Source organism: Vespa velutina, chromosome 3 (genome assembly GCF_912470025.1).
Source record: "Vespa velutina chromosome 3, iVesVel2.1, whole genome shotgun sequence".
NCBI lineage: Eukaryota > Metazoa > Arthropoda > Insecta > Hymenoptera > Vespidae > Vespa > Vespa velutina.
The window spans coordinates 11250779-11263950 of record NC_062190.1 but is presented as its reverse complement, the minus strand read 5'-3'; the positions used below and the strand labels follow the sequence as shown (position 1 = coordinate 11263950).

The 13172-nt window shown below is 39.7% G+C and overlaps 1 protein-coding gene and 1 long non-coding RNA gene across 10 annotated transcripts in view; both read right to left on the bottom strand.

Annotated features, from left to right (window-relative positions):
• LOC124948008 (uncharacterized protein CG43867) overlaps nucleotides 1-13172 on the bottom strand; it is a 110660-nt gene that overhangs the window by 49357 nt on the left and 48131 nt on the right. The gene's annotated exons all lie outside the window — the stretch shown is intronic.
• Nucleotides 1358-7861, bottom strand: LOC124948023. Its single transcript, XR_007100580.1, has 2 exons — nucleotides 7771-7861; nucleotides 1358-7345 (listed from the first exon to the last, which is right to left on the bottom strand). It is a non-coding gene; the product is annotated as an uncharacterized LOC124948023 (long non-coding RNA).

The window sequence follows — 13172 nt, the reverse complement described above, 5'->3', positions numbered from 1 at the left end:
GTTACGATCCCAAACACAAAAATTTACCCTCCTCCTCCTCCTCCTCCGCCACCTCCATCGCCATCACCACCACCATCGAGAAAGGCTGGCTATTATAACCATCATTCTCCAGCATCAATGACGATCCCTTTGAACGTCGTTCGTGATCGACTCTATCTGTTCCTTTTGTCCGTCGTCTCTCACTCGCGTCGAATGAAAGTGTATCCTTTTTTTTTCCTCCTCCCTCCTTTTCTTTCTTTCTTTCTTTCAATCTTTCTTTTTTTCCCCTCCTCCCCGCTCCATCTCGCTCTCGCCGCCCTCCCAAATCCCTCCCTCCCCTCCGCCCTCCCAAATCGATTATCTCTCACGTTCAATCTTGCGGAAATATCGTTTCTTTCACTTCGTTAAGGGAATACAAATAAAAAAGGAAGGGGGAAAAAAAGTTAAAAAGAAAAAAAAAAAAAAAGAAAAAAAAGAAAGTCCCTGTCTTCGTCGATGATCCTTTCAACGTCATTGCGACAAACGAGTCGGATATTCCGGGACGGATCGAAGCTTGAAAGCGCTTGGAAGCTTTAACGTCCCCGACCTTGAACACAAGAACGGACTCGCGAAAGTACGACCTTCGCGATCGACCAACCAATGCCATTGATGCGTCTTTCACGTCATGTTTTATAACAGTGAACGCGATGCGTTTGTTAGCACGGCTTTCATCGACAAACGAGACCGACAATAATGCTTACGTATTTTTAATCGGATTTCGATCACTTATTTTATACCTATGTATTATCACACACTTTCCCTAGGTTCAAATCCATACGAGAATAAATAAACTTTCGATAACTTAGGGGAATGGATATATATATATATATATATATATATATACACACACAATCTTTACCTTTTTATTCTCTATTATCGTTGAATTTTTTTTTTTTTCTTTTTAAAGAAGAAAATCCTTCGAGTATTTAAGCCATTATCTAAACGGTAAATGTCGTCGTTACCGACGAGAACGTTAAATAGAAATCGAGAGAAGGTCGCGAGCTAAATTTATCGCTAAAACATGACACGAACTTTAGCAACAAGTGTCCGGTGCCGCTCGGCAGGCACTCTCCTTCCTTATTCTCCTATTCCTCTCCTCTCCTCCTCCACGAGTTCTATCTCCACCTCCTCATCCTCCTCCTCTACCTTCTTCCAGTAGTAAGTAACTAATAACATTACGAATCGTCTCGTTTCTCGCGCGCTCCTTCGCATTTCTAATCAAAATCGTAGGTATATGTAATAATCTAACCATCCCTATCATAGCTAAGGTTCTTCTAATACGAATGATCATTATATTCTCGAGAAAGAAAGTAGGTAAAATACACGATCCGTATTTATGTTAACGATTATTTTTTTCTTTTTCTTCTTTTTTTTTTCTTTCTTTCTTTCTTCCTTTATCGCAATATTGTCGCGGAAAAAGGCAGACAAGTTACACGTTTGCTCGCGGCTAACGTCAACGTTTAAATGACGACGATGACGGCCGGGACGAGTTATCGTCTCGTGTGGTTTTGTTGGCTCGTGAATGACTGCGGAGAACGTGGAGAACGGGAAATTTGCCAAAATCTTTCCTTAGACGAGAACCAGAGAACGAGACTCGAGTCTTCATTCACGTGCGAATTTGTACCATCCAAGAATCTCTCTAATTTCTTTCTATTTCTCTCTCTCTCTTTTTTTTTTCTTTCTTTCTTTTGTTCTTGTCGCAAAATTTTTTACTATCACGCGTACAAAATTGATACGTCGCGACGATTATATTATCGGAGTATTCCAAGAGAGTAACCTTGAGACGATAAAAACTTGAGAAGGTACAGAAAAGAGTTTCAAACCGTAGCAATTGAAATTTCCAAAGTTTTCGATTCGGAATTTTTTCTTTTTTCTTTTCTTCCTTTTCTTTGGTTTCTTGAAATTTACGAAGCGACTTTTCGACTTTGGAACTTACAACACACCTAATAAAATTCGCATTCGAAAGGATGAATGGTGGTGGTTTTTATCCTAGAAAGATCAACGATGGTTTCGTCGTCGTGTCGCTTTTCACGAGACAAGGAAAGATAGAAACTGTAAGAAAGAGTGAGAATAAAAAAAAAAAAGAAATAAAAAAAAAAAAAAGAAAATAAGGAAGGATAGATGATGGACGACAAGTCTGAGTTAGCGAAGGGGAGGTGCGGGGTTAGGTTATCCTAGGACGACGTGCTTGAGACCACCGCGAGTTTGCTCTTCGAAGTTTCGTTTTACGAAACCCTTGCCGGCAAAACCGACACGTATTATATATAACTGGGTTTATACAAGTGGATATTTTTCACCAATGCGATGACAACCTTCAACGAAGAAACGTAAAACAGTCGAGTATTCTAAACACCGTAGAGAATAGATTCTACGAACTTTGAAAGGTCAACACAGGAAAGTGAAAGGAAAGATTATTTTTTTTTTTTTTTTACTGTTTTTTGCTTATTCGTTTTTTTTTTTTTTTATTCATCTTCTTTTTTTTTTTTTTTTTTAATTTCCTCTTCATCCCTATAACGCGAAGAGAATTTTGTAAAGTAGATGATGTTATCTCGAAAATAGAAACTATTATCAGGAATATCCCCCGATCGGATCCGATCGAATCGGATTTACGATCGTAAAAGCAGCTTGAGTAAAATGCGGGCGAGACTCTTTACTCTCGTGATTAATCGATCCGTTAGGTTAATTAACTTACAAACTGACGTGCTTTCATTATTAACCGGAAGGTTCTCACGTGGGCTATGGCTATGCCAGGAATTTTAGTGAAATTCCAACTGGCCGTTAGGCTCGTGTCGTGAATTTTGAGAGACTCGTAACCGCGCACGCGAGAGAGAGAGAGAGAGAGATGGAGAGACCATATGAAGCCTCTAATTTACACCGAGTTCAATGAAGCCTCGATGAATTCCATCGATGGTTGGTCGTTCGAAATCAAGAGAAAAAGAGAAAAAGAGAGAGAGAGAGAGAGAGAGAGAGAGAGAGAGAGAGAGAGAGAGAGAGTGAATAAGAATCATTCGAGTATGCAATGGCGAGTTTAACGAAGAAAAGGACAAGCGGGTAAAAATGGATAGTGAAAAAAGGAGAAGAAAAAAAAACAAAAGACAAAAAGAAAAAAAAAGATAAGAAAGTATAGAAATCATTTCCAGTTTGCGAAAATACGAGGACGCAGATATCCCTGAGGTCTCATCCTTTAAAGTTGCCCTAAGTGGATTTCCGACTGGAATCAGCGATAAACTCGGGAGGACGAAGAATCCCTCCTCCTTTTCTGTCTCCTCCCATCTTAACCTTAACTCTCATACTCTTCATCCTTCATCCTCATTGTCATCCTCATCCTCGTTCCTATACTTTGCTCGCAGAATAAGTCGCGGCTGATTCTTCTGATCGCAAACAAAATCAATATTTAATTTTACGGACTTTTGTCGTGCCCTGACAGGTGGAGAAGCAGCAATAAAGGAAGAAAGGAAAAGGAGAGAGAATATTTGTAGGAAGGAAGGAAGGAAGGAAGGAAGGAAGGAAGGAAAGGGCTGTCGGTGACTCCTTTCGAATCTTCGAAACTCGATAAGGCTCCTGAAAATCGAGCTTCTGAAGAGAATTCCCTCCTCTTCCTCCTCCTTCTCCTCCTCCTCCTTCTTCTCTTTTCGAGAGGGTTCTATCGTCCTACGCATTTATAAGCATGCACGAGTTCCTCTAGTGGACTTTGAAAAGCATTTCTACGCACTTACATTCTCCTTCCTTCTTTCCTTCCTTCCTTCCTTCCTTCCTCTTTTACTCCTTTCTCAACGAAAGGGAAAGGAAAAAAGAAAATCTTCAGAAGGTTTTCGAACAGGGATCGGTGCTTTACCAACGGCACGCGCAACAACGAGAACCATCGAAAGATTGGATTGACTGGCTGGCTGGCTGGCTGGCTGGCTGGTATTTAGTAAATAATAATTGGACTGGTCTGGCTCACTCGACGTATATCTCTCATTCGATAACTGCTATTCGTTGTATATAGGTTTACTATAGGTAATAATGGTTCAATTACCAAGCACGATCGAAACATAATAAAGGCCGGAACGTTACGATAACCATTGCCCTTTATCAACATTGTCATTGTCCTCGTTAATGTTATTTTGTTATCGTTCTTGTTCTTCTTGATGTTAACGTCATTGCTATTGTTTTTATTGTTATTTTTTTTTTTTTTTGTTTTACCGGGCGATATCGCACTTGGCCAAAATTGCCAATTCGTCGTTTACCTATCGCGAAATCGAAGAGAGCCTCGTCGAATTTTCCATCAATGTTTTTTCTTCTTTTCTTTTCTTTTTTTTTTATAACCTCGTGATATCGCACGCGAGTAAAAGGGGAAGATAGAATGACATCGATGAACGTGGAGAATAATTAACGTGGATGGTATTAATTTTATATCGATTAACTTTCCGAAATGAAAGTTTCCTCCAACCCTCCATTTCTATTCCTTTTTTTTTTTGTTTTTGTTTTTTAATATACTTTTATTTGTAATTTTTTTTGTTCCTTTTATTTCTTGTTTTTTTTTCTTTTCGATCGCTTTTACTTACATTCGCGCAAAGTGAGGAAAGAATTTTGTAAACGTTTCCTATCGCATTTTTACGATTGATATTAACTAGGGACAGTAGAAGGACACGCGCTCGCGGGAGTTAGGAAAAAAAAAAAAAAAAAAAAAAGAACAAGAAGAAAAAAGAAAAAGAAAAAAAAAAAAGAAAAGAAAGGAAAAGGAAAAAATATCACCCTCAGGGTACCCTTTTTAATTGCGGACTTTTAATGAAATTTAATAACGGACGGAAATCTATCTTACAAAAATGCCAGGGTCCCGATTAATATGCTAGATAAATATGATAGTTGTACGTTAAGGGCATAAATGACGAAGGGAAACGATATATAACGGTACAGCGTGCGAAAAAGCAAATTGGAGAAAGGCAACAGCCCGATAAAATGTCTTAGATAAGAGACAAGGTGGACATTTTTTTCCGGGTAAAAGATCGGTAAAGATGAAGAAGAAAAGAAAAAAGAGGAACAGAAAAGAAAAAAAAATGAAAAAAATCGAGGAGGAGAAGGAGAAAAAGAAAAAAAGAAAAAATAGGTGAACTCGAACGAGCGGATCTCGTGTTCCGTTCGAATTCGGAGACAACTCGTGTCGCGTAATTAGGGTGCGGTGTCATTAGCGTCATTAGTAGGATTCTCCTAAAACGCTAGTCGGAGCGATTAGCAAGACGTGATTTATTATAGACGAGCCTTAAACGACTCTTCCTCCATAATAGAAATTATACATAGATATATACATACATACATACGTATATGTATATATATATAAACATAGCTTTCGTTCCCATTACAACGCACGCAAAATTGCATGAAAATGTATTAAATGAGCGTAATCGGTACGCCTGTAATTAACGAATTCAATTACGACAAAGAGCAGCCAGCCCAGTGGAATCACGTGCCCTGATGGTCCTTTAACCTTTGCGAAAATGGAGAGAACAAGAGATCTCAATGATGCTGCGATAAATCGCATAGAAGAGTAGAAAGAGAAACCAAGGAAGAGGAGGAGGAGGAGGAGGAGGAAATACGTATATAAATTCGCAGCACTGATTTTACTCGAATTTTTAATGGATACCGTTTCTGCCAGATACAAAAACGACGATCACCAATACTATTGCAATAAACATGAGAGACTCCGATTCGAATTCAATTTTAGTATCCACAGGATTGTAAAAGTAACGTACTCTCAGACCGTTTTGAATTACATACGTACATATATATTACACGTTTCGCGTTTTATTCGTATACCGAGTTCACATTATTATTACCAATCCACTTCCACAGTCGCGTTTCTTTTTCTTTATTTTTTTTACTCGTTCATCCAATGATAACTATGACGACGATATAGTGCTCCCCGATACTCGTTTTTAACGATTTGTACAACGTTGAAAAACGAGTCGCTGAGAGATCTCGTAAAAAAGAAGAGAAAGGGATTTAATTGAATATGTCCATTACACTGGTTGGACAAAATACAGAGAGACATAATTATACTTGTTTAGGTTGTTTGAAAAGAGATATCTCTCTTTCTATCTCGGTTATCAAAGCGAAAACCTTACAAAGTTATGATTTTAATTTAACAGAGGCATAAAGAGAAAGATATATATATATATATATACAAAGAGACAGAGAGAGAGAGAGAGAGAGAGAGAAAAACAGTGAGAAACGGACAGACAGAGAGAAAGAGAGAGACAGATAGGTAGAGACAATCGTGATTCTAATTACAACGGGTCCGATTCTAATCCTTCAAATACGAATAGAGAATAACGAGAGGTTGAGAAAATCGATGCTTATCCTTCTACTCACTCGAGTCACAAATCAATGAAATTAATGATGGTGGCGTCCAGATATACATAGCTATATATATATATATGTAGGTATAGTGTTTGCGTGTGTATATATATATATATATGTACACATATATATAATTGAGATGGTTGTGTATTGGCGTTCCTTCGACCGTGCCAGGATCGTCATTGTTCTCCGTTGCTGTACGACTCTTGTCGAATGCTGCTCTCGTTTCGATTGAAGGAGAGGACATCGGAGCCCTTCCGTTTACAGGCACGACGATTCCTTCATCACAATCGGCTCGTTGTCGCATCGCTTTTTAAAACTTTCCATGAATCTCTCTCTCTCTCTCTCTCTCTCTCTCTCTCTCTTTTTCTCTTTCTTTCTCTGTAGTTGAAAAAAGAATCAATGGCTTCGTTTGTGGCGCTTAGAACTGGAAAATCTACACGCGTTTCTTCCTTGTAATAGCGTTCGCTTTTCACTCAACGCCCCTATTCGTACAAATTCATGAACATACATGCGTATCAAAGTAATAAATCGTGTGCTCGATTATAGGGGGAAGGGAAGGAGACAGGGGTGGTGAGAAGGAAGAGAAAAATAAAATATAATAATAAAAAAAAGAAAATAAAAAATAAAAAATAAAAAGCAAAGAAACAAAAAATGGCCTCGCGGGGATAAAAATATTGTCGAATCCGTTGATTGTATTTTTTCCTCTCCTTTCTATTTTATTTATTTTTTTTTTTTTTTTCGATCGTTCATTCTTTCGTTCGTTTGTTCGTTCGTTCATTCGTCGTCCACGATCAACCGCGTCATAGCAATATTTGACAAAATAAATCTGTAAATACTTTTGAAAGCGCCCGTGCCATCGATCCATCGATATTTACGCTCGTTCACGCGTAAAGCGTTACGACGATCGATGGTAATCGTACGAAACAATGAAACGAGAATTGGCCCTCTCTTTCTTTACCACACACCCCTTCCTTTCCGCCCCAACCTAAAAAAAAAAAGAAAAAAGAAAAAAGAAAAAAAAAAAAAAGAAAGAAAAAATTATTCGAACGGATGCATTTAGTCCGGTAGGAAGCCACGGATGAAGTTAACTTAACCGAATATTTGTTCAATTGATCTCTTGCAATGTCGTACGTAAAAGAGAAAAAGAAAGAAAAGAATAAAGAGAAAGAGGGAGAGAGAGAGAGAGAGAGAGAGACGAAGAAAAAGAAAGAGAGAAGGGCTAAGAGAAAAATCTGAAAAATTTGAAATAACGTGGAGACAAAGAAGAGGGTCGTCGTCGTTCGGTGCAAGAAGAAATAAAAAGAAAGAAAGAAGGAAGGAAGGAAGGAAAGAAAGAAAGAAAGAAAGAAAGAAAGAAAGAAAGAAAGAAAGAAAGAAAGAAAGAAAGAAATAAAGAAATGAATTATTCACGGAAGAATATCGTGGCATTAAAGTTTCTCGCACGTTTCCACGAGCGTTGGTGATTTTGCACTGCCGAAATGTAGCCTCTTATCCTTTTCATGTCCTCCTGCTTTTTATCTTTCTCGACCCACCTCATCCCATCCTACTCCCTGCCCCCTGTCCCCCTTTAGACGATTACGTGACGAGCTAAGCCGGAGGGGAAAACGTCCGAGAGGTTCTTCTCTAATAAAAATTGCATTCCAGTTTAGCTCGTCGCGAGTTACGACGGCTGTTGGTTGCTGTAGCTGAAACGTTAGAAAAAGTTAACGGATAGGAGAACAAAAGGGCAGAGAAGCGAAGCGGGGATGGGTGTATGTGTGGTGAGGAGGAGGAGGAGGATAAAAGGGTGAAAGGGCTTTCGATGACGGTCTTTTCGTAAACGTATAGTCATACTTGAAATCGTTGTTGTACGCGTTTACGAGAAAACTTGAACCGGAAATTCGTCGTCGTCGTCGTCAACGTCGTCGTTATCATCGTCATCGTCATCGTCATCATCATCGTTTATGATAGAATCTATTCTGAGAATTTCCTCTTGTTCGTATTACGGTTTGTTGGAGCTCCGATAAGGGAAATCCTGATTTCCAATGACACGGCATTTGTGTCGGTTCTAATCCTGAACTAAACGGGAAAGTTTTGGACGTACATATATACATACATACATACATACATACATACATACGTAGGTACATATATACATATATACATACATAAAATCGGATACATTAATTCGATATAAAGTCCGAAGTCTCGATTATCTCGAAGGACAGTTCTATAGTTTGGCCCTTTTACGCGTTTACACCAACCGCAAAACGGATTCAAGGATCGCACACGCTTTTACCTTCTTGATTGTCACGTAACATCACTACTACCACCACCACCACCCAATTCGACGCTATAGAGATCCAAGATCCTATTATATCCTTCTTGCTTAAAATTTCAGATCCCTTTTCCAAGGACAAATTAAATAAAACCAGAACCACAAGGATCGCTTAACATTGGATCATTCTCTTTAATCGTCGTCAATCGAACGAATAATCTAATAAACGTACTCGATCGTTGCTCGTTATAAACGAATAAAAAACGTAGACAAGAGCAATGAGGAATTATCGATGATTATCGTCGGATCACAAAATTTCACTGAGAAACAAAAAAGAAGAAAAAGAAGAAGAAGAAGAAAAAAAGGAAATTGCGTCGTAGGTGAGATTATATAAGCCTGATTAGGACGAGAGAGAAAAAAAAAAAAAAAAGAAAGAAAGAAAGAAAGCCGATCTGCCAGAGGCATAAAAATCTCTGATGGAACCCCACTGTGGTGAAAGGAGACCGACAAGACGCACGGTTAGGAACGATCTGCTGCTTATTCGAGCACACGAAGGTAAGAGAGGCCAATGGGAAAATAGGACGTATCGTTTGGGTTTGTTAGAGAGAGAGAGAGAGAGAGAGAGAGAGAGAGGGAGAGAGATATATAGACAGAGAGAGAGGGAGATAGAGAGAGAAGGGATGATGAATTACCGGCAAACGCATCCATCACTGTCATAAACAGAAGCAAGTGGAGAGAGCAAGCATCGGGCGTGCCGTTGAAGCCTTAAACTCTCTCCCCCCTCCCCTCCTACTCCCGTACACCACCCTTCTTCACTCCACCACCCCTCCTCTCACCATCCCATCCCTATAACTTCTATGTGCAATTCTACCGTTCTGCTCATTCCCTAAGATAATTACCTTCACCTTCTAATAATAACCGGAAAGCGTCTCGCTTACTGGTTCATTAAATATTATCTTCTGATTTTAAAGCTTTCTCTTTTTCTTACGAATGAAAATGAGAGGAGAGAGAGTGAGAGAGGAAGAGAGAGAGAGAGAGAGAGAGAGAGAGAGAGAGAGAGCTTGGCTCCGATTACGGACGGCATTCGTCGAGATACGGTCTGAATATGTAATAGGGTGGAATTTGGCTGGGAAAGGATCCTCGGAATTAATTGTCACCTCGAGCATTGCGACGAATTACAGCTCGCTCGAACGGAGATGCAAATTCCACGAATGAACGCGATGAAGAGCGAGCGAGCGAGCGAGAAAGAGGGGAGACAAAAATGGTCCTCTTTCTTCCGAGGGAAACGAAGGAGAAAATTCGTGATATTATTTCGAGGGGCATTTAAGAAGAAAGTCGTAGGAATTTCTATGTTTCAAAGAGGAAGAAGAAGAAGAAGAAGAAGAAGAAGAAGAAAAAGAAGAAGAGAAAACTCCAAGAAAAAGAAGAAGAAAAAAAAAAAAGAAGAAGAAGAAGAAGAGTCAAATACGTTTGGGCGTTCGTCGTTCGTCGATTTAATTATAGCCAGCGATATCCGGTGTGGTGCAGCAGCAGTAGCAGCAGCACCAGCCGTGCACGAGACAAGAAACGATAGTAGTTACTGCTCCTTCGGCAGAAATTATCGAAGCTTCCGAACGAGCTGTTAGAACGTTTTAACGTTCCTCGTAAGATTTTAGCAGTAGGTCGTCAGAGTTTAAAGAGTTACGACTCAGCAGGCATAACTTCCAAGATCAACTGTGCCCTGTAGCGATCCTCCTAGCGGTGCCTAAGGGAGAAAGAGAGAGAGAGAGAGAGAGAGAGAGAGAGAGAGAGAGAGAGAATTGAGAAAGAGAACTCTGCGAGAGCACTTGGTTAGATAGTATTACCTACTTGTGAGCAAAGGAGTAAGATGGAACTATTCTCTGTACCCCTGTGGCTGACAATATGACCATAACGCCGTCGTCACTGTGCACGATCTTTACTATTCCACCTCTCTCTCTCTCTCTCTCTCTCTCTCTCTCTCTCTCTATTTTAATCCAGACACCGTCGTATTCCTACCTCGAGGACAGAAGGACGAATCACCGAGCGTGAAACGAGGAGCCGAACGAATGGAGATTACGCCAAGGAGAGAGAATGAACTCCTCACATCGGAAGAAGCGAGAGAGACAGAGATAAAGAGAGAGAGAAAGGGAGGGAGAAAGGGAAGGAGGGAGGGAGGGAGGGAAAGAGAGACAGAGAGACGAGGAGCTTAGGTTTAATTTTATAAATAGCGCTACCGGGAACGAGCTCTTACGGTTAATAAGTCTCCAGCGTAGAAAACACTTCCGAGCTCCAATTGAAGTCCGCCGAAAGGAATATAAGGGGAACGAGAGAGAAAGAGAGAGAGAGAGAGAGAGAGAGAGAAAGGGGGAGAAGGGAAAGACGGGTGGTAGCGGTAACGCGTATGCTACTACCCGTAGAAAACGATTCGTGCTTGCAATTAGTCATCGGACTCGGTCTGAATTTTACACTGATTCATGACGACACACGTATTTCGAACCCCCCCAACTAACCATTTCGTATATCTCTTTGATATAGCTATATAAAAGGGAATAGAAATAAAATTGGCAAGTGTATTGTAGAGTCATTTTGAAAAGGAAGGATGGATGGATGGATGGATGGATGGATGGATGGATGGAAAGAAAAAAGAGAGAGAAAGGTTGGGTTATACGATGAAAAAAAAAAGAAAAAAAGGAAATAAATAAATAAAAAAAAATAAAAAAAAAAGAAGAAGAAGAAGAAGAAGAAAGAGAAATAAAATGAAAGGGTCGAATGAGATGCAGAGGGTGGATTTTCACTTTACGATTCTCTCACCTAATCCACCTAAAGGTCGCTCGTAAGTGCGGAAGTTCGTTCGTGACGAGTACGACGATTGGCCTTTCTCTCTTTATTTCCTCCACATACCCTTATCCTCTCTCTCTTTCTGAACTGGTTCCTCGTACAAACCGACTCTGGACTCTTCTTCCCCATCTCATCCCCCCCCCCCTCCACAATTCGCAAAATATCGCACGGCCCTATTTTGCATTCGCTTATTCACGGAACAACTTTGCTCTTCTTCTCGGCCACATAACTACGATGAGGACGGAGGACGGAGGAGGAGTTGGAACAAGGCTTCTTTCATTTATTCGTATTTCTCTCGAAAACATATATATTTATATATGTATATATATATGTATGTATGTATGTATGTATCTATGTATATTAGAAAGGTAGAAACGTACTATGAAACTTTACGACGAGTTCGTAATGTGGAAAAGCATGAAATAATATTTCGTTAGAAATGCAACTTAATAATAAAATGAATAGCATTTTCGTTAGCACTTTCATTTCGTAAAGTTTGACAAGTCGCAATAATCGTTATCTTAGAGAAACGCGAATTAATAATATTAAACTTGATTGAGAGAAAATATGTACGTGTATGTATGTGTGTATATATATATATACAAAGAAAAAAATAGATCGGATTATCAAGGATACCGTACGAATATTATGACGATACGATTACCTATTCCTTCTTTTTCCTCATCTTTCTCTCTTCTTTTCGAATAACCGCAGAATTCCAATTACTTCATTGAATAGAGAATTTCTGAAAGCGGATACTATAGATTTTTTTTCTTTTTTTTTTTTTTTTTTTTTCAGAGATAAAGTCGTAGACTGTAGAAAAGAGAGGATAGTAAAGGGGGTTAGAAGGGGTTAGAGGGTGAAAAAGAAGTAGTGGGAGAACGAGGAGGAGGAGGAGGTAGTGGTGGTGGTGGAAGTCGTTTTTTTAAGTTCTCTAGTTAATTGTACTTTTTCGTTCTCACGCTCGGGGAGGAAGCACTCGCGGCGAAAGGTAGAAAAAGCAACGAGACGTCGAGAGCGTTCGTTCCACGGCTGGGTTTCTTCTAATTGAAATTCTTCGCCGGGCGCGAGAGTTAGCGCAGAGCTCGATTTAAAAAGTACGAAGGGCGAGAAAATTGAAAGGTGCGACCGCGAATAGAAGTAAACACGATTCGCAGGAGAAGCATTACTTTTTCTATTCTTTTTTCTTTGTACTTTCTTTTCCTTTTTTTTTTCTTCTTTTTATTTATTTTTTTTTTATTATTATTATTATTTTTCGTCGCATCCGTCTCGTGACACACGCGACGCCAACGTTCATACCGACGATACTTTGGTCATTAAAACGAATACATCCACGTGCTGCTTCTGTGCTGTTCTCTCTCTCTCTCTTTTTTTAGAGAAAGAAAAAAAAAGAAAGAGAAAAGAGAAAGACAGGAGAAAAAAAAGGTGAAAATTAATCGATAAGTGGAAGAAAAAAGTAGGGAAGATTCACACGGACGTTAGTTGAACAAGGACGAAAAGAGCCACGTACAGGCGCACCTGTTTGGGCGTCAGAGTTTCCAGCATTGAATTAACTCGGAACAATATATTGCCGCCATTGTGTACCACCAAGCCCGGCGTTGAGCTTCTGCGCTCGGCTACTTCATTTATCAAGTTAAACAATGGACCACTTCGGGCCACCCTCTTCTGTCTCTCTCTCTCTCTCTCTATCTTTTAAGGCCACACAAGGCACCTTCTT